Source organism: Scyliorhinus torazame, chromosome 11 (assembly GCF_047496885.1).
Source record: "Scyliorhinus torazame isolate Kashiwa2021f chromosome 11, sScyTor2.1, whole genome shotgun sequence".
Lineage (NCBI taxonomy): Eukaryota > Metazoa > Chordata > Chondrichthyes > Carcharhiniformes > Scyliorhinidae > Scyliorhinus > Scyliorhinus torazame.
This window is the reverse complement of record NC_092717.1, coordinates 200,251,723-200,276,724: the sequence shown is the minus strand read 5'-3', so window position 1 is coordinate 200,276,724 and position 25,002 is coordinate 200,251,723. Positions and strand designations below refer to the sequence as shown.

At 48.2% G+C, this 25,002-nt stretch overlaps 1 protein-coding gene across 1 annotated transcript in view; it reads left to right on the top strand.

Moving 5' to 3' along the window:
• Positions 1–11,188: 11,188 nt before the first annotated feature.
• LOC140385762 (CMP-N-acetylneuraminate-beta-galactosamide-alpha-2,3-sialyltransferase 1-like) overlaps positions 11,189–25,002 on the top strand; it is a 137,727-nt gene continuing 123,913 nt past the window's right edge. Inside the window, exon 1 of the mRNA XM_072468248.1 lies at positions 11,189–11,430. The gene's annotated coding sequence lies outside the window, so the exon portion shown is untranslated. The remainder of the gene's footprint in view (positions 11,431–25,002) is intronic.

Here is a 25,002-nt window from a genome sequence, read left to right as displayed (position 1 = left end):
GAATGTAGGACCAATCTGAAACGAGGAATCAAGAGGGCTAAAAGGGGTCATGAAATATTTTTAGCAAACAGGGTTAAGGAAAATCCCAAAGCCTTTTATTCATATATAAGGAGCAAGAGGGTAACTAGAGAAAGGGTTGGCTCACTCAAGGACAAAGGAGGAAAGTTATGCGTGGAGTCAGAGAAAATGGGTGAGATTCTTAATGAGTACTTTGCATCGGTATTCACCGAGGAGAGGGACATGACGGATGTTGAGGTTAGGGATAGATGTTTGATTATTCTAGGTCAAGTCGGCATAAGGAGGGAGGATGTGTTGGGTATTCTAAAAGGCATTAAGGTGGACAAGTCCCCAGGTCCGGATGGGATCTATCCCAGGTTACTGAGGAAAGTGAGAGAGGAAATAGCTGGGGCCTTAACAGATATCTTTGCAGCACCCTTGAACACGGATGAGGTACCGGAGGACTGGAGAATTGCTAATGGTGTCCCCTTGTTTAAGAAGGGTAGCAGGGATAATCCAGAGTATTACAGACCGGTGAGCCTGACGTCAGTGGTAGGGAAGCTGCTGGAGAAGTTACTGAGGGATAGGATCTATTTCCATTTGGTGGAAAATGGGCTTATCAGTGATATGCAGCATGGTTTTGTGCAGGGAAGGTCATGTCTTAACAACTTAATATAATTCTTTGAGAAAGTGACAAAGTTGATTGATGAGGGAAGGGCTGTAGATGCCATATACATGGACTTCAGTAAGGCATTTGATAAGGTTCCCCATGGTAGGCTGGTGGAGAAAGCGAAGTCTCATGGGGTCTAGGGTGTACTAGCTAGATGGATAAAGAACTGGCTGGGCAACAGGAGACAGAGAGTAGTAGTGGAAGGGAGTTTCTCAAAATGGAGAACTGTGACCAGTGGTGTTTCACAGGGATCCGTGCTGGGACCACTGTTGTTTGTGATATACATAAATGATCTGGAGGAAGATATAGGTGGTCTGATTAGCAAGTTTGCAGATGACACGAAGATTGGTGGAGTAGCAGATAGTGAAGGGGACTGTCAGAGAATACAGCAGAATATAGATAGATTGGAGAGTTGGGCGGAGAAATGGCAGATGGAGTTCAATCCGGGCAAATGCGAGGTGATGCATTTTGGAAGATCCAATTCAAGAGCGAACTATACAGTAAATGAAAAAGCCCTGGGGAAAATTGATGTACAGAGAGATCTGGGTGTTCAGGTCATTGTACCTTGAAGGTGGCTGCGCAGGTTGATAGAGTGGTCAAGGAGGCATATGGCATGCTTTCCTTCATCAGAGGGGTATGGAGTACAAGAGTTGGCAGGTCATGTTACAGTTGTATAAGACTTTGGTTCGGCCACATTTGGAATACTGCGTACAGTTCTGGTCGCCACATTACCAAAAGGATGTGGATGCTTTGGAGAAGGTGCAGAGGAGGTTCACCAGGATGTTGCCTGGTATGGAGGGTGCTAGCTGTGAAGAGAGGTTGAGTAGATTAAGATTATTTTCATTAGAAAGACGGAGGTTGAGGGGGGACCTCATTGAGGTATACAAAATCATGAGAGATATAGACAGGGTGGATAGCAAGAAGATTTTCCCAGAGTGGGGGACTCAATTACTAGGGGCCACAGAGTTCAAGGTGAGAGGGGAAGAATTTAAGGGAGATATGCGTGGAAAGTTCTTTACGCAGAGGGTGGTGGGTGCCTGGAACGCATTGCCGGCGGAGGTGGTGGAGGCAGGCACGATAGAGTCACTTAAGATGTATCTTGACAGATACATGAATGTGCAGGGAGCAGAGGGATACAGATCCTTCGAAAATAGGCGACAGTTTTAGATAGAGAATCTGGATCAGCACAGGCTTGGAGGGGCGAAGAGCCTGTTCCTGTGCTGTAATTTTTCTTTGTTCTTTGTTCTTTGTCCCCACTCGGAAGGATCCCGTCTCGTGGAGCAGGTGCCCTCCCCCATATCCCCGCAGTGCCATGTGTGCCATGATCTGACAGATATGCCGCACTCTCCCTTCTCAGCTGTAGTATTTCATGACATGACCGGTCCGGCAGGTCCTCGAATGACAGGCACTGCCGGTACATGTGAGGCCTCATGTGGCATCCACTTTGCACCTCCTCCACCTCCTCAGCTTGTTGTGCGGCCAGCTCATCGTCCTGGGCAGCTGCCGCCTGTTCTTCTGGGGCACGCTTCACTGCTTCATGCTCCACTGCTGCCCACTGCACTGCTGCAGCCTCCTTCTCCTCAAGCAGCTCCAGCTAGTACAGCCACAGGGCATCCCCCAGGACTGCAGTGACTAGCAGGAAAACCACCATTACTGGTTGAATTCCAATATCTATTATCTGCAGGGGATGAAATACCGACATGTTAGCATGGTACGTACCCCATGCCCAACTAGGTCCACTGGGTTACATGGTGACTCCGGTTGGCATTGCAGGCTCTGCCCCCGCATGAGCCCCCCCCCCCCCATCTCCGCACCCCTGGCCCCATCATTGACCGGCACCATGGGAACTTCTGATCCTGGCGCCCATCCCTGTTGCCAGGGATACCGTCGGCTGGTGCTGCCCATGCTAGCGGTATGCTCCGCGGCCCTCGCCCGGCCCCCGTAGGGCCTACAGTGCCCGTTGCCCTTGGGTGGGCTTCCTGATGACTGCTATTGATTATGCCAGGTTGCGGGGGGGGGGGGGTATGGCGGAAGTAGAGGGTGGGGTCACCCATACGTTCGGTGTCACTCTGCAAAACCAGGGGCAAAGGTAGGTGGTCAGTAGGGTGTGCAGCAAGGTGGCTGCCTTGCAGGCTGCGATAATGGCGGTCCATGCCTGGTCACTGCCCCAGTCCCGTGGGGGGGTTATCCTGGCCACTCGGCCCATTCCCCTGTCACTGCCCCCCCTTCCGGTGACGGGGACGTGCTGAGCGACACACGAAAGGTGGCTCTCCGCCTGGAAACAGGAAATTCGGCACCTTTTGTGCAAAAATAGACCACAACGAACGAGGCACGCCAGGTAACAGTCTGAGGAGCTGAAAAGATGGCAGAATCAGTAAGAGTCTGGAGAAGAAGGTTGAGGATGGCAAACATGTGGGGTGACGAAGATCCAGCCACACCCGAACGGGATGGGCCGCCAGACCATGTGCCAGGCTACCCCCGCTAAATGAATGGAAGGACGTCCTAACACGTGCTCAAAGATGCCATCATGCTTGAAATGATGGCGATGGTGAAAATGGCGGTAGGAGGCACTGGTCCCACTTCAAGCAGCGCTGGAGACACAGGAGACAACAGTCAGAGAGCTGGAGAAGGCCACGACCGACCAGAGCGACTAAATCACCTCATTGGGGACAGAGATGGCAAGGTCGGTGCCAAAATCTCCGTAATATGTGCCAACCGGAGGGTCCTGAGGGCAGGAATCTTGCGGAGTATGTGGCACAGGTGCTGGGCAAACTTGTTGGGGGGGGGGAAAGCTTTGCCAAGCCCCCAGAAGTGGACACAGCACAGGTCACTTCTGCCAAAGCCCAATGTTGGGGAGCATCCGCGAGCCATCATCGCGAGCTGCACCAGTATCAAGGCCTGGAAAAGATGCTGAACTGGGCAAAGCACACAAGGTGCTCTAAATGGGAGGGCCACTCGATCCATGTGTACCAGGACATTGGGGCAGGCCTGGTCAAGCGGCGAGCGGAATTTAACACAGCCAAGGCGGCCCGATACAAAAACAATGCGTGGTCCGGGGTGAAAATGAAAATCGCTTATTGTCACAAGTAGGCTTCAATGAAGTTACTGTGAAAAGCCCCTAGTCGCCACATTCCGGCGCCTGTTCGGGGAGGCTGGTACGGGAGTACCCCACCAAACTCTAGGTGACTTTCCAGGGTGCCTACTTTACCGCACCGTCAGAAGCAGACAAATTTGTGCACAAGCATGGGCTGGGAAGGCAACAACACCAGCAGTGAATCAGATCTCTAATCTCATCGGGCAATAAAAAGGAGGGACTGTTTGTGTGGGACTTATTTGTCTCGTCGTCGATCTGATGAATCTCAGAAAGGGGGGGCTGAGAGCAGTGGGATGCAGAAAGGGGTAAGAAGGGAGAAAGGGGGAAGGGCTTAAGAGAAATGGAAAGATAGGGGGAAGGAAGTGAGCAATTCCCAGGGGGTGGGGGGGGGGGGGGTGGTGGTAGGGGTCACCACACTAGTGCGTGAGCCAGCACATTGAAGAGCCGGGAGAGGGGCTCAGCACCTGCAGGTCCTACAGTCATCTCCCAGATTGTGTGTACCCTTAACAGGCACAACTACAGCTGCTCCCATGTCCTATCGGACACCCCCAAGGCAGAGTCCTGTCCGTGGTAATTTAATGCAGTTCACTTTAACTCCCTCTGACTCTGAGCAGCCTCTGGCTGGCCCGCTAAAGGCTAATAGGGAATTGGCAAAGTTAGTTATGTGAGCACTTCACAGCTCTCAAGTGCATTCCCGTGGTTCCACATGCCATGTCTCAGATGAGTGGTATTGCCCAGCATTCCAATCAAACTGAGGCCTGGAGAGTCTGAATTGTGCAGGCATCAGCACCACAAAGGCAACAGCCAACAACCAAATGCTCTAGTGCTGGGCATCAGCACTGGGGATATTCCACAACCAGAGTTTGTAGATTAGGGGAGGGTACGTCAACTCGGCCCCTTAATGTTCCCGGCAGCGGTCAGGGACCGCTGCATTGGACACGGGGTACATGTGCAGGGCGGGATCCCCCAGCACAACCGGCTTGTTGGATGGCACTAAGAGAGAAGGCGGGACATGAAAGTGTGGGGGCGGCCTGGGGGCTTTGAGGGTCCTGGGGTGGAAGCCTTAACTGATTGCTGGTCTCTCACCTTCTCCAATTCCATACAGATATAATATGGATGATATTGTCAACTCAACAGAGGCTTCCTTCAGGGGCTGCTGGCAACCCAGGTGGCCAGATGCCAGAGAAGGCGGCAGCAGCATTGACGCAGGCTCGATGCGGCACCCCATGCGAAGGGGGCCACTGCACAACCTGCAGACCTGACCATGCATCAGGCCGAGAGGGGGAGGCCAGCGATGGCCCATGGTGTACAGGCGTCTTTTCAGGAGATGTCAGATAGAGTGTGCTGCAAGAGACTCCGCCTCGACAAGGAGATGGTGTGGCACCTGTGCCATGTCCTTGTGGAATTGTCACTCTGTGAAGGAGGAGGATTCCCGCTCCTGGTGGCTGTGAAGCCCTGAACTTCCATGCCATCGGTTCATTACAGGGCTCGGGCGGGAATTGTGTGGCATATCACAACTTACAGCCCACAAGTGCATCTGTGAAGTAACGGATGCCCTGTATGCCCGAGCAGCTGACTGTATAAACTTTGAGCTGGGCCAAACCCATCAAGATGCCCAGGCAGCAGGATTCTCCGTCGTCGCCGGGATGCCACAGTCCCGGGGGTAATTGATTGCACGCATGTTACCTTGCGCTCACCGGGGGATCAGGGGGCGCCCTTCATTAACAGGGAGGGGTTCCACTCCCTGAATGTTAAACTTGTGTGTGACCACCACCTTCAGATCAAGATGCCCAGGTAGCAGGATTCTCCGCCATCTCCGGGATGCCCCAGCCAGGGGGTAATTCATTGCACGCATCAGGGAGTGCCCTAAATTAACAGGGAGCAGTTCCAGTCCATGAATGTTCAACTCGTGTGTGACCACCGCTTCAGATCATGCATGGACACAAGAGCCTCCGCATCCGTACATAATGAAGAGACCTAACTGAATGCCAGCCCTTACTTCGGTAGAGATTAATCTTCGTACGCACCAGAGAATCCTTACGTTCCTCAGGGCATTGGAAATCCATTTTGCGTGTAATAGTCAAGAACCAAAGGTACGCCTCCTTGTGGTCCATAAAACTATAACATATAGGAACAGAATTAGGTCATTCGGCCCATCGAATTTTCTCCGCCATTCAATCATGGCTGAAATGTTCCTTATCCCTATTCTACTGCCTTCTCCCCATAACCCCTGATCCCATCAGAAATCCCCTTATTAATCAAGAAGACCAAATTTATGCTTGAGGTGCTGTTTCCTACAGGGCTATAGACCAAGATGGAATTAGGCATAACAATTCTTTCTTAAAACATAAGAACTAGGAGCGGGAGTAGGCAATTTAGCCTCTCGAGCCTGCTCCACCGTTCAATATGATCATGGCTAACCTCATCAAGCTCTCAACTCCACCGTCCTGCCCGTTCTCCGTAAGCCTTCAACCCATTACTAATTAAAAATCTGTCTAACTCCTCCTTAAATTTACTCATTCTCCCAGCATCCACCGCACTCTGGGGCAGTGAATTCTACAGATCCACGACCCTTTGGGAGAAATAGTTATTCCTCATCTCTGTTTTAAATTTGCTACTCCTTATCCTGAGCCTATGACCTCCCATTCTAGAATGCCCCACAAGAGGAAGCATCTGCTCCATGTCTACTTTATCCACACCTTTTATCATCTTATATACCTCAATTTGATCTCCTCTAATTCTTCTAAACTCTTTAGAGAGTATAGGCCTAAACTGCTCAACCTCTCTTCATAAGACAAATGGTCAAAGGAAAGGGGTCAAGTTTGCTGGGGCGGGTATGGCTCAGCAAAATTCCATTAAAGTGGGATGAGGTCAACTACACGAGGGTGACGAGGGTGTTGTCAAGAAGCATCTTGGACGTGTTCAAGGATGAACTGGGTACATTACTGTGATGTTGTCCGTGGATCCTCAGGTTACTCCTCACTTTGTCAAGGCCAAGACAGTGCCCTATGCCATGAGATGGAAATTGGAGGAGGAATTGAAACGACTGCAAAGGCTTGGAATCATTGAGCCTCTTCAGTTTCCTTGTTGGGCATTTCCAATTGTTCATGGTACAGTGCACATATGGGGTGACTACAAGCTCACCATTAACCAGGTTTCCAAGTTAGATGATTATCCATTACCTCGGGTGGAAGATTTGTTTGCAACTCTTGAGGGAGGCAAGACATTTTCAAAACTGGACATGAGCCAGTCGTATTAATAACTCCTGTGACAGGAAGATTCGAAGCAGTACGTGACCATCAGCACACAGTCAAGATGGTTGGAAGCACATATCGTGAGTAATATTACAGTTTCTGTGACAATTGAGAAACCATGGCAAATTTTTGCAACTCATGGTCGACCAGATTTGCGTATTTTGGATAACAGCACTACGTTTACAAGTGATTTGTTTTAAGAATTCACACATAAGAATGTGTATATGCCATGTGCGTACTGTGCTATTTCATCCAGCTTCGAATGGTTTGGCAGGGCGAGCAGTTCAAACTCTGAAGGAGGGATTGAAGAGAATGGGAGGTGATACTTTCAGTCCAAAACTCTCAAGATTTCTCTTCCAGTATAACACCACAATCCACAATCGGCTCTCTTCAGCAGAATTGTTGTTAGGTATCAGGCCACAATCTCATCTGGATCTGATTCGTTCAGATCTCAGAGCTAAAGTGAGCAGGAGATAAGGGAAGCAGAAGGAGAGGCAAGAATACCACGCCAAAGAGAGACATTTCAAACCGGATGAACAGGTTTGCATTAGATGTGGTTACCGGGAATAATTTTAAACAAAAGCCTGTCCAGTATCTTGGGTCGTAAGAGTGCAACACAGAAGAGCTGTTTGCAAAGACCAAGAACATATTTGTTTATATGTTTGTTTATGTTATGATTCAGAGTCAGGAAAAGTTCTATGGTCAAAAACAGTTACAGATAATATGGCAAAAGGTAAATGCTGCTGTGGAAGTGGTTTCTGTGTTTCCAGGTCTGCCCGTTAACTCTGCTGAGGGAGTGAAGAAGAACATTCATGTTCAGATTTTAAATCTACCTCTTCACCTGCGATTCCACGTCGACCGTTACAAGATTCACCAATGGCTTTGTGTTTGTCACAACATTATCACAATATGCCCTCTATGGATCTGAGAGACTTTTTATAGTTAACACATTCATAGAATCACTACAGTGCAGAAGGAGGCCATTTGGCCGATCGAGTCTGCACCAACCCTCTCAAAGAACACCCTACCTCGGGCCACAACCCACCCTATACCCCGTAACCCAATAAAGTCACCTAACCTTTTGAACACTAAGGGGTAATTTATCATGGCCAATCCACCTATCTTGCACATCTTTGGACTATGGGAGGAAACCGGAGCACCTGGAGGAAACCCACGCAGACATGGGGAGAATGTACAAACTCCACACAGACAGTGACCCAAGGTGGGAATTGGACCCGGGTCCCCGGCACTGTGAGGCAGCAGTACCACATGCCGTTGTATTTCTTCCTGATGGGGGATTGAAATTTAAGGGGGGAGAAGTATAACAGAGTGTAATTTTGAGTACAGTGTTTTTATAAGCCTTTCTCTCCTATGCAATTGTTTTACAGGTGTCTGTTGAGGGTTCTGAACATGTGGTGGGCTTTGTTTGGGCTTTTCAGTCTGCAAAAGGGTGGCCTGTAAGCAAGACCTGTTTTAATAGACCTCCTGTTTTCGTAGTTATTGCTGCGTTACAGTTATTGCGAAAGTTTGTTACTTATTTATATAAATAGGTCCTTCTTTTAAACAATGCCTTTGGCTACCTACTTTGTGATCTCAAGTCACCACAACTGGTTTGGCCTCAACTGGAATATTGCATCCATTGTTGGGGCACCACGCTCTGGGAGGGATGTGGACGTATTGGAGAGGGTGAGGGAAAGATTTACAGGAATGGGATGAGGGAATTCAGTTGCAGATTAGAGAAGAGATTAGAGAAACTGGGACCGTTTTCCGCAGAGAAGAGGAAGCTGAGAGTAGATTTAACAGAGTTGTTTAAATCGTGAGAGGTCTGGCCAGAGTAGATATGGAGAAACTGTTCCTGTTGGTGCATAGTTGGAGAACTAGCAGACACCCATTTAAGACAAATGTCAAAAGAACCAAAGGTGACATGGATTAGTTGAGGTGCTCTTGCAGAGAGCCAACATAAACATGGTGTGCTGAGTTGCCTCTTTCTGTGCTACAATTGTTCTACGATTCTAAATATGAATCATATATAGCCCTGCAGAACCCCACTGGAAACAGCCTTCCTATTACAAAACACCAACTGGACTGTTACCCTTTGCTTCTGGCCACTGAACCAATTTAGGATCCAACTTACAACTTCTTCTTGGATCCGGTGAGATCTTCTGGCCAGTCAGCCATGTGAAACTTTGTCAAAAGCCTTGGTGGGTGGCATGGTGATATAGTGGTTAGTGCTGTTGCCTCCCAGCACCAGGTACCCGGGTTCGATTCAACGGGCCGAATGGCCTCCTTGCGCATGGCTGGGATTCTATCGCAGAGTACGTCAAATGCACTAGCCCCATCAATCCTCCTTATTACATCTGATAAAAATGTAATCCAGTTCATTCGACATGCCATTCCTTTATTAAACCACTGTTGTCCTTGGTTGACCCATGCCTTTTCACGTGATGATTTATGCTGCCGCTCAGACATTTTTCCAATAATGTTTCCTCCACTGAGGTCAGGCTGACTGGCTTGCAATTACTTGGGTTATCACTTCCTCCCTTCTTAAATGACAGTACAATGTTAACAGTCTTTCTGTCTTCTGGCACCATGCCTGGAGCCAGAGAAGATTGGAAAATGGCAGTCAGAGCCTTTTCCAATGCTTCTCTTAGCAACCTGGGATACATTTCCTCTGGGTCTAGTGATTTATCCACTTTCAAGGGTATCGGCCACCTTAATGTTTCTTCCTTGTTATGTTTATCCCACCGATGTTCTGACTCCTCCTTCTTGACTACAATGGCTGCTTCGTGATTTTCTTTTATGAAAACAGAGGTGCTGAATTCATTAATAACCATGCTCACGTCTCCCACCTACACAAACAAGTTATCCGTTTGGTTTCTGATAAAAATACCTTTCAGTTTGTCAACATTTTTTCATGCCCCCTCTTTGCTTTCCAAATTTCCTGTTTACTTTCACCCCTGCACTTTCTTTATTTTTCTGACTTTCTGCAGTGTTGAGCACTTAGCATCTGACACAAACTTTCTTTTTTGCCTTTTCCTACTATGTATTCATAGGAGGTCTTGTGCAGTGGAAGTGCCCCACCTCTAAGCCAAAAGCTCTGGATTGAAGTCCCATTTCAGGACGTGATAGCGATGTAAGGTGTATTCATAAGGTGGCCTTGCAGGCTGATTATCAGGCTGAAGGTCCTTTCAATATGTTATAAGGCTGGTTCAGCTCAATGGGCTAGACAGCTGGTTTGTGATGCAGAACAAGGACAGCAGCGCGGGTTCAATTCCTGTACCAGCTTACCCAAACAGGTGCCGGAATATGGCAACTAGGGTCTTTTCACAGTAACTTCATACTTGCGACAATAAAAGGTTATTACTATGATTGCAGACAGTAAGAATGGGGGGGGGGGGGGGGGTGCAGTTTCTTGGTCAGCCATACTGTAACTTTGCCAGGCATGATCATGGACCAATCCAATTGGAAGTCCATGGTCATGAATGCCATATTCGGGGAATGGTACCTGACAGACAGCTCTTTGCCATTTAGCAGGGGTCCACATTAGGAGGTCCTGTGCGTTTTCTTTCTGGAAATGTGGGCTTGGCCATTTGGGTACTCTTTGGTAAAAATCGCCTGCGGGCGCTTCTGTTATTTATCTCCTGCAAACACGGAGAATATTCCTGCCAGATCAGGAAAAAAAACATACTGGGAGATTTAATAGACGTGTTCAAATGTGAGGGGGTTGCGAGGCAGCTGGTAGGAACTTTTTTCCACTGAGGGGAGTGGAGGTCAACTGATTTAAGATAACGAGGATATAACCCAGGGGAGAAATGAAGAGTTTATTTTTTTTACACAAGAGCATTGTTGTGACCTGGGATAAAACGGGTGATGGAAGCAGATTTACCAGCAACTGTCAAGATGGAATTGGGTAAATAATTGAAGTGGGGGGCGGGAGCCAGCCTAGTTGGATTTGATTGTTCTGTGACAACACTGGCAAACTAAATGGGCCAGAATGCTTTCCATGTGTGCTGCATCACTGGTTGATTCTTCACTCCCTTGTTGCTTTGTTACTTTCTAACTTTGCCAACTCGCGAGTGGGGGGGGGGGGGGGAGGACAGGTACGGGTCTGGTGTAGGGGTGGGTGGAAGTCGACTGAATGATTCATTTCAGTTCTTACTGGCTGTGCTGCATGGTATACAGCCATAGGTGGAGCTTGCATCTGGGGGCCACTCAAAAGCCCATTCTCTATCTGCACACAGTAACAAGAGGAGTGCCGGCCGCGGAACCTTTGTGCTCCTTGTTTTTTTAAATGAAGCCCGCCCGCCTTTCGCTGCCAAATCCCCCTTTGCTTTTACTGACGGCCCCTTTCCCCTCCGAAAAAAAAGACAAGAGGGTCTTGACAAGACTCGGAACGCGCATCTTCTCGGTGAGGGGTAAGTACATTGCTTCTTCAAAAAAAATGAATAAAAAACTGTTCTTTCGGAAAAGGTCCGCCCTTTTTTTTTAAACCTAATAATCCGTATGTCCAGAATGGTTTTAATTGTTAGTACATTTCCATGCGAATTGTGGTCAACTTTCTTTGCGAGTTGATGGGTGAATGTAAGGTCGCTTGCCTTTATCCGTTTTATTTTGTTAACTCGACAATTAAAAATATACTAAAACAGCAACAAACTTCTCAAGTGTTTCCCGTCTCTTTAATCCCGAAAAGTGGGGAAGAGTGAGGAGAAGGGGAGAGAGAGTGAGTGAGTGAAGACGGGTTTTAATTTTTAAAAATAAAGGAGCCGGTTTTCAACAGCCCGGGATGAATCAATAAAAAGGATTGGGTTGCGGTCCTTCACCTCGAGGAATTTGCTTCATTAACCCGTTAATTTCTTCTGGATTTGAACATGCGAATCGGGAGCCGTGCGGGGGATGTCTGGAACTTGTGCTCGAGTTTATTACTCATCCCAACTCGGAGGCACAAGGCAGAGAGCAAAGACCTTTTCCGCTCCCAGGCTTCCCACCAGGGACAGGGCACACCCTGGCATCCCCACAGCACGTCCGATCATAAATACTTCAGGACAAACTTGCATTTATATAGTGTCTTTCTCACCCTCAGGACGTCCGTTTGCAGCCAATTAAATAAATATCTTTCCAGTGATGGTCACTGTCTGTAGTGTAGGAAACATGGTAACGAATCTGTGCGCCATGCTCTCTCAACTAACAATGATCAGACACACCATCAGTATCCATGTCAGTTGAAGGATTAATATTGGAAACTGAGTTTCTAATAAAGATTCTGTCGTGTTGGGTGTTCTGATGCACAAATTATCCAACATGGCTGTAGATGGTACAACTCTGTTTTATTGTCTAACCAACAGTAACAACTAACTACTGGCTTGGATACGTGCTTCACCAGCTAATCTGTGGACCCAGCCCTATCACTATTTTAGTGAGACACTCAGCACATGGTCTATGTCTGAGTGGCACGCTGTGAGCTCTGGGCTCTGAGCTATCTCCTGGTAGAATCAGTGGCACTGGTGATTGGCTGTGATGTTATATATGTGCTGGTTGGTCCAACTGCCTGTCCATCAGTGTGTGTGTGATTGCACCATGATATGCTGATGTGGATATCATGACATTCCCCCTTTCACAAGGATATGTGCCTACATGATAATAAATAGAAATGTGTACTGAGTGCATCTGAGTACGTGTGTGCAATATTTACAACATGTACATGAGGCTAAAGTATATACAGAGGAAGGTGTCAGGTGCAACAGAACAACGACGTTGTACCAATAACAGAACAAATGCAATCAACAAACGACGAGAGAGAACATCTGGAACAATGAACGGCAAGAAAAAAAGAAGCTTGTTAACAGTACTGTAAAACAATTCAGTGAGTCCAATGTGCTAACAGGCTCATAAGTCAAGTCTCTCAGGTGGGCGACGAATTCAGGTTGACCGCCTCAAAGGTGGGTCAGGATCCACCGGCTGACGAATGGGCCTGGCCACGGGCGAGAGAGGAAGAGGCAGAGTGGCAGGAAGCTCAACAAAGTCGACATCAGGGACAACAGGACGGCGTGGCACCGGTGCATGATCTCGTAGCGAGCGCGGAACCAGACGAAGGGCCCGCCGATTACGGTGGCAAATGGAGCCATCAGGCATACGAACCAGGAATGAGCGGGGAGCCATGTGGCGGAGAGCCTCGGCGGTTGCCGACCAGCCACCCTCCGGTAGGTGTATGCGGACGTTGTCTCCAGGCGCCAGGGCAGGAAGATCAGTCGCCCGAGCGTCATGTGTCACCTTCTGCTGAGCATGCTGTTGTTGCATCCTTCGCAATAGTAGAGCATGGTCGAGGTCAGGAACATGAATGGATGGCACAGTGGTCTTGAGGGTGCGACCCTTCAACAACTGGGCTGGCGAGAGGCCCGTTGACAGTGGGGCCGAGCGATAGGCCAGCAGGGCTAAACAGAAGTCAGATCCGGCATCAGCAGCCTTGCAGAGGAGCCGCTTCACAATGTGGACACCCTTTTCCGCCTTGCCATTTGACTGAGGATGCAAGGGACTGGACGTCACGTGTGTGAAGTTGCATGAAGTGGCAAAGGAAGACCATTCTTGACTCGCAAAGCAAGGCCCGTTGTCAGACATGACGGTGAGCGGAATTCCATCACGAGCAAAGGTTTCTTTGCATGCCCCGATGACAGCTGATGATGTGTCGTGCAGGCGTATGACCTCCGGATAACTTGAGAAGTAATCAATAAGAATAATGTAGTCCCTGCCGAACGCATGAAAGAGGTCCACACCCACCTTCGACCAGGGGGACGTGACCAACTCATGGGGCTGAAGGGTCTCAGGGGGTTGCGCCGGCTGAAACCTCTGGCAGGTGGGGCAGTTGAGCACCATGTTGGCGATGTTGTCGCTGATGCCCGGCCAGTACACAGCCTCTCGGGCCCTCTGCCTGCACTTTTCAACTCCGAGATGGCCTTCGTGCAGTTGTTGGAGGACAAGCCGGTGCATGCTGTGTGGGATCACGATCCAGTCCAACTTCAAAAGGACACCATCAATGACGGCCAAGTCATCCCGGACGTTATAAAATTGTGGGCACTGCCCCTTGAGCCACCCTTCCGTCATGTGGTGCATCACACGTTGTAGAAGGGGGTCAGCCACAGTCTCACGGCGAACGTGGGCCAGACGTGCATCAGTGGCCGGCAGATTGGCCGATGTGAAGGCAACCTGTGCGTCGACCTGACAAACGAACCCCTCCGAGTCGGGCGGTGTGTACGTGCTGGTTGATCCAACTGCCTGTCCATCAGTGTGCGTGTGATTGCACCATGATATGCTGATGTGGATATCATGACAGATTCCTTATCGCCCTAAGATCTTTGCCGGCAGAAAGCTCTATGCTCATTTCTTCTTTATAGACTCATAGAGTTTACAGTGCAGAAGGAAGCCATTTGGCCCATCGAGTCTGCACCAGTCCTTGGAAAGAGCACCCTACTTAGGCCCATGCCTCCACCCTATCCTAACCCAGTAACCCCACCTAACCTTTTGGACACTGAGGGGCAATTTAGCGTGGCCAATCCACCTAACCTGCACATCGTTGGATTGTGGGAGGAAACTGAAGCACCCGGAGGAAACCCACGCAGACACAGGGAGATAGTGCAAACTCCACGCAGACAGTCACCTGAGGAAAGGTGAACCTGGGTCCCTGGAGCTGTGAGGCAGCAGTGCTAACCACTGTGCCACCATGCCGCCCCATTCTTTTCTCTAAGAACTCTATACACTATTATTTCCGCCCTGATCACCGCCTTCAGTGTCTCCCAGAATGTGGAGGGTGAGACCTCCTCTTTTTGGTTTCAGGATACTTCGATGGCTTGTGGCACCCTTTCGCAAAATGCCCTTTCAGTGAGAAGGGCTGTGTCCAGCCTCTTTGGGGTTGTTTTTTCTTATCAACTGCTTTACGATAATTAATAGACACTTGGATGCGTCTTTCAATATAGTTCTTTCTGGTAGCAATTATCAGATACATTGTAGCGTGATAAGAAATCCTTATTGGGAACAAACTAGCCGCAAAAGTACGGAACGATCTAAGCGATTTTGTGAAGATTAAAAGAGGGGTAAGACTAGAGCAAAAGGCTTCCATCAATGAAAACATTTCTCATTAGATCCTCTTATAATATATTTAATCTTCACCAAATAAAGAAAAGACATTAAGTCTTCCAACCAAGGTGAAACAGTGGGTGGTTTGGGGGACTTGCAATTTAATAGAATCTACCTGCGGGCTACTAACGAAGTGAATGGAATGACTTCTGCCTTAATCATAGTGAGACTGGCCAGATCAGGTGGGACTCCAAATGTGGCTATCAAAGGACAAGGCTTCAAATTAATATCTAAAACTTTGGAAAGAGTGCCAAAGAAGTGTGATAAAAAAACAGCCAGCTTCAAGCATGACCAGAACATGTGGGTATGGTTCGCAGGGGCAAGTGGACACTTGTCACATTTGTTGTTTGTATTGGAAAAAAAACGTGTTAATTCTGGTCTTGGTGAAATTAATTCTTTGCAAAACTTTAAATTGAATTAAGCTTAACTGAGCACAAGAGGATGTGGAGTTGACCCAAAGAAGGGTCTCCTCCCACCAGTTGTCTGCAAGGGTAAACCCAAGATCCACTTCCCAGTTATTTCTTATCTTGCGACGAGGAGAGAGACCAGAGGAGAGCATGACATCATGAAATCTTTAATTAAAACCTCTGTATGTTTGAGACAAAGACAGACTCGCTTCCAATAATGTGTTTGGAGGTAGTTGAGGAAAGGATGGGCAATGAAAGCAAATAAAACTATGGGCCTGAAATAGCGTTAAAATCGAGATTGAGGCAGATTAAATTTGGCCGCAAGTTTGTTAAAGCTGGCAAAGAACCATCTACTAATGTATCAATAAAATGCTCAAGTTCCCTCTCCCGGCACAAGGCAAAGGGAGAGTCAAGCTTGGAAGGCAAGAATTAGTGATTGTTACAAATAGGTTCTACCAGCGAAGGAGCAGTGAGTTTAAAAGGTCGACTACATTGTTTCCATATTTTTTGAGTGGAAATCACAATGGGACTCGATGTGTAGTTAGAAGGAGTTAGGGACAGCGGGAACAGAGGATGAATAGCAGAAATAAGACACCAGTTTTCACCGAGGTCGAGACACCATCATTTGAATATTGTCGGTATAGAGGTTGGGTAATGCAAGCTCACCATCCTGTTGCCCTCTCTGAAGTATCGCTCTCCGGGCTCTAGGAGTCCTGCCTGCCCAGATAAATGTGATGTGGAGATGCCGGCGTTGGACTGGGGTGGCCATAGTGTCATGTGAGTGTCCCTTTAAGAAAGGTTTGGTCTTACCGCATGACTTGTAGCACGGCTTCAGTGATGTTATTTGTGGGTGGAGCTGGTCTCTGGCTGTCAGGTGAGAGAGGGTTTCGTGCTTAGGTTTCAGTTTCATTTTTTCCCTTTGGACTGCAGAAGAAAAAAACAGTGTTTCCCTGTTTTTATTTTAAAAGCTGTTCTAGTGAACTGAAAGCACACTGGGTGTGGCAAACTGCCGTGGTAACTTCAAAGATAGAGTTGCTTCCCGGAAGGAGTTTTGAATCTGCTGGTTGGAGGCTGGATCTCAGGGAAAGGACCAGTCCCATTCAAGTGAGATTACAGTGTGCTGGGCCACCCCCTTGAAAGGGGTTTTGGTTTATTGGATATTGTATTGAATTGGAACAGCTACTAAGGGGGATTCATTAAGAGTTATATACATAGATTACTGCAGCGATTGTTTGTTTTTCAGGTTTGTAATTAACAACAAATTCTTGTTTCATATATGTTAACTACATTGTTACAATAAACTTTGTTTTGATAAAAGCGCCTCGAAAGCCTGATGAATCACACCTGAAGTGAAGGTTCTTGTGCTCATCCTAGCCAAATTCAACATAAAAGTTAGAGGTCAGGTGAACTTCATAATACACTTTTGTCATTGTCACCTTTTAAGAAATGGGTGTTTATAAATGGGTGTGTATATAAATATCTGTAGTGAGAGTACCTTTAAGAAATGGGTGATTATTACTGCAGTGATGTCAGAGAGAGGGTGGAGCTGGGTTGTCTGTCAGCTTTTTACTTTCGTTTTAGGCTGTTTGCTGCAGGGTGTGTTTTGGTTTCGTTTTCAGAGCTGGATAGCTGCAGTCACAGCCAGAAGGTGTATTAGAGTCTCTCTCTGTAATCTAAAGATTGTAAATCGATTCTGGTGATTTAAAACTAATAACAGTAGTGACTTTAACCTGATGTGCTTCTGGTAAAAGGTGTTTTAAGTATTATGGATGTTAAAAGGAAAGCTTAAAGGATTACTTAGTGTTGTATTCTTTGGGGGTTGTATTTGAATTAATGGTTGCTGAGATGTTCACTATGTTTTAAAAAGGTTAACTTGAGTTCATAGAATAAACATTGTTTTGCTTTAAAAAATACTTTTCCATTTCTGCTGCACCACACCTGTAGAGTGGGCCGTGTGCTCCCCATACCACAATCTATTAAAAGTTGTGGGTCAGGTGAACTCCATGATACACTTTGGGGTTCTCTAAACCCTGGCCCATAACACTTTGGAGTTTCTAAGCCCTGGCCCATAATAAATTGGGGGCTCGTCGGATAAAAGTCTATATTTTGTGATTGGGTTGGCTTGGTGAACTCATAGACAGTGAGGGGGAAGCATATTTGTGTTTGCATTTCAGGTGTTGTATTCAAGTTTAAATAGGGAGTGTGTTGTGGACAATAATCAGCCATTATTTAAAATGGCTGCGTTTTAAATAAAGGGGTGCATTCCCAACATATGAACCATGTTGAGTAATACGCCATTGAACAGTTGCTTATTAAACAGCCGCTTAATAAAACCTCAAATGCATTCCGACATTCAAATGAGTCCTTAGTTTTTAGTATATTAAGTGACCAAAACAGGTGTTCAAGAAAGCCCAAAACAATAAAGCAAAATCCTATCGACCTCTTGGTTAGTTCAGTAATTAAACTCAGTGATATATAACATTTTGACTTAACTTGGGGTAGCCAAATATCTTGACCATAACTGAAAGAACCAGCCAAGGTATCCTCACAGGGACAGGGATATGCGGCAATAAATTGCCATGAAAATAAAGACCCAAAGAGTCCAATGTTGTCTTCCCCTGTAGTTGGAGAATGATTCAAGGTAAGAGACTAGATTTGAACAAATCTACGTTCAACAAGCCCATCTTTATTGACCCTAAGTGTAGATAACAAAAACCAGGTACTGAAAGTGTATAATTACCATCCATTACCTCCATAAATCTACTGAGGTTCACAAGAACGATCCCTGGAATGAAGAGCTTGTCGTATGAGGAACGGTTGAGGACTCTGGGTCTGTACTGGTTGGTGTTTAGAAGGATGGGGAGGATCTTATTGAAACTTTCAGGATACTGCAAGGCCTGGTTAGAGTGGCGGTGGAGAGGATATTTCCATTTGTAAGAAAAATTAGAACCAGAGGACACAATCTCAGACGAAAGGGATGATCCTTTAAAACAGAGATGAGGAGGAATTTCTTCAGCAAGAGGGTGGTGAATCTGTGGAACTCTTTGCCGCAGAAGGCTGTGGAGTTCAAAGATAGGTCTTTAAGATAGAGATAGATAAGTTCTTTATTAATAAGGGGATCAGGGGTTATGAGGAAAATGGAGATGAGAAACATATCAGATATGATTGAATGACGGACAGACTCGATGGGCCGAATGGCCTAATTCTGCTCCTGTGTCTTATGGGCTTAAATAGTTACCCAGTCTCGTATAAAATATATGCCACTGAAAGAAAGAATCTGCCTCGTCTGGCATGTTGAAGAAATTATATTCACCGTTAATTCTATGGCGTACCGCAGGGATCAGTTCTGGGTCCTCTGCTGTTTGTGATTTTCATTAGGGACTTGGATGAGGGAGTTGAAGGGTGGGTCAGTAAATTTGCAGACGATACAAAGATTGGTGGAGTTGTGGATAGTGAGGAGGGTTGTTGTCGGCTGCAAAGAGACATAGATAGGTTGCAGAGCTGGGCTGAGAAGTGGCAGATGGAGTTTAACCCTGAAAAGTGTGAGGTTGTCCATTTTGGAAGGACAAATATGAATGCGGAATACAGGGTTAACGGTAGAGTTCTTGGCAATGTGGAGGAGCAGAGAGATCTTGGGGTCCATGTTCATACATCTTTGAAAGTTGCCACTCAAGTGGATAGAGCCGTGAAGAAAGCCTTTGGTGTGCTAGCGTTCATTAACAGAGGGATTGAATTTAAGAGCCGTGAGGTGATGATGCAGCTGTACAAAACTTTGGTACGGCCACATTTGGAGTACTGTGTACAGTTCTGGTCGCCTCATTTTAGGAAGGATGTGGAAGTTTTGGAAAAGGTGCAAAGGAGATTTGCCAGGATGTTGCATGGAATGGAGAGTAGGTCTTACGAGGAAAGGTTGAGGGTGCTAGGCCTTTTCTCATTAGAATGGAGAAGGATGAGGGGCGACTTGATAGAGGTTTATAAGATGATCAGGGGAGTAGATAGAGTAGACAGTCAGAGACTTTTTCCCCGGGTGGAACAAACCATTACAAGGGGACATAAATTTAAGGTGAATGTTGGGGGATGTCAGAGGTAGGTTCTTTACCCAGAGAGTAGTGGGGGCATGGAATGCACTGCCCGTGGAAGTAGTTGAGTCGGAAACATTAGGGACCTTCAAGCAGCTATTGGATAGGTACATGGATTACGGTAGAATGATATAGTGTAGATTAATTTGTTCTTAAGGGCAGCATGGTAGCATTGTGGATAGCACAATTGCTTCACAGCTCCAGGGTCCCAGGTTCGATTCCGGCTTGGGTCACTGTCTGTGCGGAGTCTGCACATCCTCCCCGTGTGTGCTCCAGGTGCTCCGGTTTCCTCCCACAGTCCAAAGATGTGCAGGTTAGGCGGATTGGCCATGATAAATTGCCCTTAGTGTCCAAAATTGCCCTTAGTGTTGGGTGGAGGTGTTGACCTTGGGTAGGGTGCTCTTTCCAAGAGCCGGTGCAGACTCAATGGGCCGAATGGCCTCCTTCTGCACTGTAGATTCTATGATAATCTATGATTAATCTAGAACAAAGGTTCGGCACAACATCGTGAGCCGAAGGGCCTGTTCTGAGCTGTATTTTTCTATGTTCGATGTTAAGTGTGATGTGGATACGGCAGGATGAATCAATCTGAAGCTGACTCCTTTCTTGTACAGCGTGGATTTGATGTTGTTAAATGCTGCTCGCTTCCTTGCCAGATCTGTACTCATGTCTCCGGTAAATCCTATTTCGGTGGCCTTGATAAGTGAGATAAGCGACAATGCGATGTTTCCTTGCCCACCGAAGAACAAGCTCCTTTTCCTTGTAGCGATGGAACTGTAGCACAGTGACTCACAGTTAAGGAAGAACTGGGTGGGACAGACATACCAACCATTTTATCAGTTGAGGGGGAGGGTTGGCCATACTACTGAACAAAAGGACAGCATTCACGGCGACAAAGACTGTTATGGACCCCCGGGGGAGAGAGGGGGGGGGGGGGGGGGGCTGCGGTATGTCATGGTTAGAGGTATTCTGGATGGAGAACCAATGGTCCTCGTGAATGTATTTACTCCCGACTGGGACGATGCGGAATTCATTAAGAAAACCATGGTAGAAATCCCCAACATAGATACACACCGACCCTTCTTGGGAGGGGGGGGGGGTGCTTCACCCATGTAAAGGACCCACAGATGGGCATTTCTAGTCTCAAGTTGGGGAAACTAACGAATATGCCAAATGAGCTGAATACCTTCAAGGAACAGATGGGCAGTGGACCCTTGATGCACCCAAGGGAGAGGAATTTGTCTCTTCTCCCATGCCCACAGGGTCTACTCGAGGATCGACTTCTTTGTGGTGAAGAAATCGGTGCTTCCATGGTTAGTGGGAGCGGAATTCTCCGCGATTGTAATGTCGGACTACGCTCCATGCTATGTGGATGTGAGGTTGGAGACGGGCCAGGCTCAATGTCCCCATGGAGGCTGGACACAGCCCTTCTTGCCGACGAGGCTTTTCGCGATCAGGTATCACAGGCCATAGACGGTTATGTAACCAACAACCAGAATGGGGAGGTCTCACCCACCACATTCTGGGAGGCACTAGAGACAGTGATAAGGGGGGTATCTATCACATTCAAGGCGTGCAAAGACAGACAACAGCTGGTCGACTCCATACTGGAGGTGGACCGCGGTACTCCACAGCCCCAACCGTGGAACTGCTGACAGAGAGGGAAAAGTTGCAAATGAACTTCGACCTGCTATTCATTGGGAAAGCAGTCAACCAGCTCCGCCAGATACCAGGGACCTTTTATGAGCAAGGAGACAAAGCCAGACGCCTGCAGGCTCATCAGCTGAGAAAGCAGGCAGTCACAAGGGAAATAGCTCTATTTATGACAGAAGAGGCAATCTGGTCGCTGCACCAGAAAAGGTCAACAAAGCCTTTGCAACCTTCTACTAAGGGCTGTACACCTCTGAACCCCAGGAGGGGGACTTGGATATGAAGTAGGTCCTCAGATGGACTGGATATGCCGGTCATGGGGGAAGATAGGAGACAGGGCCTGGAAGCACCACTGGAAGTGGGGGAAGTCATGGAGACTATCAACTCCATGCAGGCGGGGAAGGCGCCAGGGCCAGATGGATTCCCAGCGGACTTCTACAAAAAGATTGTGTCAGCACCGGCCCTGCACCTGCGGGAGATGTTCGCAGACTTGCTAGTAAGGGGCGCGCTGCCATCAACAGTAGCCCGAGCCTCAATATCGTATATACCCAAAACGGACAAAAACCTGATGGAGTGGGGGTACTACAGGCCCATCTTAGTCCTTAATGCTGATGCAAAGATGCTGGCGAAGGCCCTGGGAAGGAGACTGGAGAACTGCACTCCAGAGGCAATCGGCAGTCGCGGAGAACCAGACCGGCTTTGTCAACGGCAGGCAGCTAACATCAAACATAAGGCACCTGCTGAACGTGATAATGACCCCATCCGGGCAGAGAACACCAAAAGTGAGCATCTCCCTGGACACAGGGGCAAATGGAGATACCTCTCAGAGATACTGGAATGGTTTGAGTTTGGGACAGGATTCACTTCGGTGAAACTGCTGTAGAGCACTCCCATGGCGAGCATACGGACAAACACCACCAGCTCTAGATACTTCCGGCTGCACAGTGGCACGAGGCAGGGATGCCACTGTCTCCGCTATTGTTTACTCTGGCAATTGAGCCACTGGTGATCGCCCTCAGAGTGGTGAAGGGGTGGAGAGGTATCCAAAGGGGCGACAGAGAGCATAGAGTCTCCTCTACATCTCGAACCCCTGGACCAGAATGGAAGGGATAATTGAATTCCTAGAGGAGTTTGGAGCCTTCTCCGGCTACAAGCTTAACCTGAGTCAGAGCAAGATCTTTTCTGTGAACCCACAGGGGTGTGGGGCAGAGCTGGAGGGACTGCCGTTTAAACTGGCCCAGTCCAAATTCCGCTACCTGGGTTCCAAACAGCCACTTCTGGGCACGGATCCATAAATGAAACCTGGCAAGTCTGGTCGAGGAAGTTAAAAAGGATCTGCAGAGGTGGGGCCCACTCATACTGTCCCTCTCAGGGAGGCTACAGATGGTCAAAATGAACACGCTGCCCAGGTTCCTCTTCCTGTTCAGATCCCTCCCAATCTACATCCCCAAGGCCTTTTTCAACACAGTCGACAAGCTAATCTTGCCGTTTGTTGGGGGGTGGGGACTGAAGTTACATTTCTACCACTGGGCAGCCATTGCAGAAAGAGTATGGGAATGAGTCAAGGAACCAGGAGAGGAGTGGGTGAGGATGGAGGAGAGAGCTCCTGCACGGAGACATCCCTCTGAGCTATCGTCACAACCACACTCCCATCCCTCCCTTGGCCAAACACTCGAGGAGTCTAGTGGTAATAGCCACGCGATAATGGACGCCACCTTCAAAAGGAGGCGACAGGACGAGGGGACTCTGACGGTTAAGGATTTGTACAAGGATGATAGAGTAGCGATCCTGGGGGAACTCACGGAAAGGTTCCAGCTACCAAAAGGAAACAACCTGAGGTACATTCAAATCAAAAATTCCCTCTGCAAAGAAACAACGACGTATCCCCAGATACCAGGACACTCACTAGTAGATAGACTGCTGAACATGGATGACCTAGGAGGGAACTGTGGGGACATGAATGGGCGATCGCTGGAGGAGGCAATCTCTCCTCTGGGCAGGACGAGGAAAAAATTGCAGGGGGAACTAGGCATAGAAATATGGGGAGGTCTCTGGATCAAAGCACTGAACAGCACGAACTTCACCTCCGCATGTGCAGGGCTGAGCCTAACACAGCTAAAGATGGTGCACAGAGCGCACCTAACCAGAACTCGAATCAACAGGTTCTACCCGGAGGTGGAGGACAAATGTGAACGGTGCCAGAGAGGCTCGGACAACCAAGCCCACATGTTCCGGGCTTGCCCCAGGCTTGTCAGGTACTGGACGATCTTCTTTGATGCCATATCTTGGATTGTGGGAGTGAGCGTGGAGCCATGAAGCAGGCTGCCTCAAGAGAGACAGCACAAGTAAGGGACGGGAGTGGTAAAATAGTCGTGGCCCCAGACGAGATCAATGGGGCCTTCACAAACATTTACTGGGGACTGTACATCTCCAAGCCCCCGGAGGGGGACTCTTAAGTTGAAACAAAAGATTAAACAATTCCTCGAGGGGGTGGACAGTTGTGGGGGAGAAAAGGAGGCAGGGACTGGAAGCACCGGCAGAACTAGAAGAGATCATGGAATGCATTAATTCCATGCAGCCAGGAAAGGCACTGGGACCGGACAGGTTCCCGTTGGACTTCTATTCGCAGCAGCCCTGACCCCGCACCTGCGGGCGATGTTCAATAATTCGCTGTCGAGGGGGGTTCTGCTGCCCACGCTGGCACAAGCCTCGATCTCATTGATCCCCAAAAAAGATAACGACCCGACGGAGTGTGGGCCATACAGACCCATGTCACTCCTGAACACTAAAGCCAAAGTCCTGGCGAAAGCTGTGGCGACGCGACTGGAGAACCACTTGCCAGAAGCAATCGTGGAAGATCAGGCCGAGTGTGTCTGCTGACGGCGAATATTGGGCGCCTGCTGAACGTGATTATAGTCCCAACTGTGGAGGGGACACTGATAGAGATCGTCTCCATCGGCGCTGAGAAAGCCTTTGATCGAGTAGAATGGAGGTACCTCATGGAGATGCTTGAACGGTTTGGGTGTGAGCCACCTCTAAGGTGAAACCTCTGTCAGCGCTCACATGGCGAGGGTATAGACAAACACCACCAGCTCTAATTATTTCTTGCTGCGAAGAGGCACGATGCAGGGGTGCCCGTTGCCCCCGCTGCTGTTCGCTCTGGCAATTGAGCCACTGGCCATCGCTCTCAGATCAGCGAAGGGGTGGACAGGCATTCAGAGAGGAGACATGGAGCACAGAGTTTCACTCTATGTGGATGACCTGCTGCTCGACCTGCTCGACGTGTTGAACCCGCCAGCCAGCAAGGACACAATAATGGAAATCCTCAGGGAGTCTTCTCAGGATACAAATTGAACCTGAGCAAGAGTGAAATCCTCCAGGTGAACCCCTGAGAGGGAGGAGCAAAGCTGGGGACACTACTGTTTAAACTGGCTCAAACAAAGTTCATGTACCTGGGGATCAAGATGACCCATGACTGGACATGGCCCCATGCATGGAACCTGTCCAGCCTGGTGGATAAGGTGAAGAGGAAGAGGAACCTACAAAGATTGGACTCTCTCCCACTCTCCCTGCGAGAAGAGTGCAGGTGATAAAAATGAAGGTGCTGCCAAGGTTTATTTTCCTATTCAGATCACTGCCGATCTTCATCCCTAAATCCTTCTTCACCACCGTTGACATACTGACCATGACCCTCTTCTGGGCAGTAAAAGGTCCTAGGTTAGGAAAA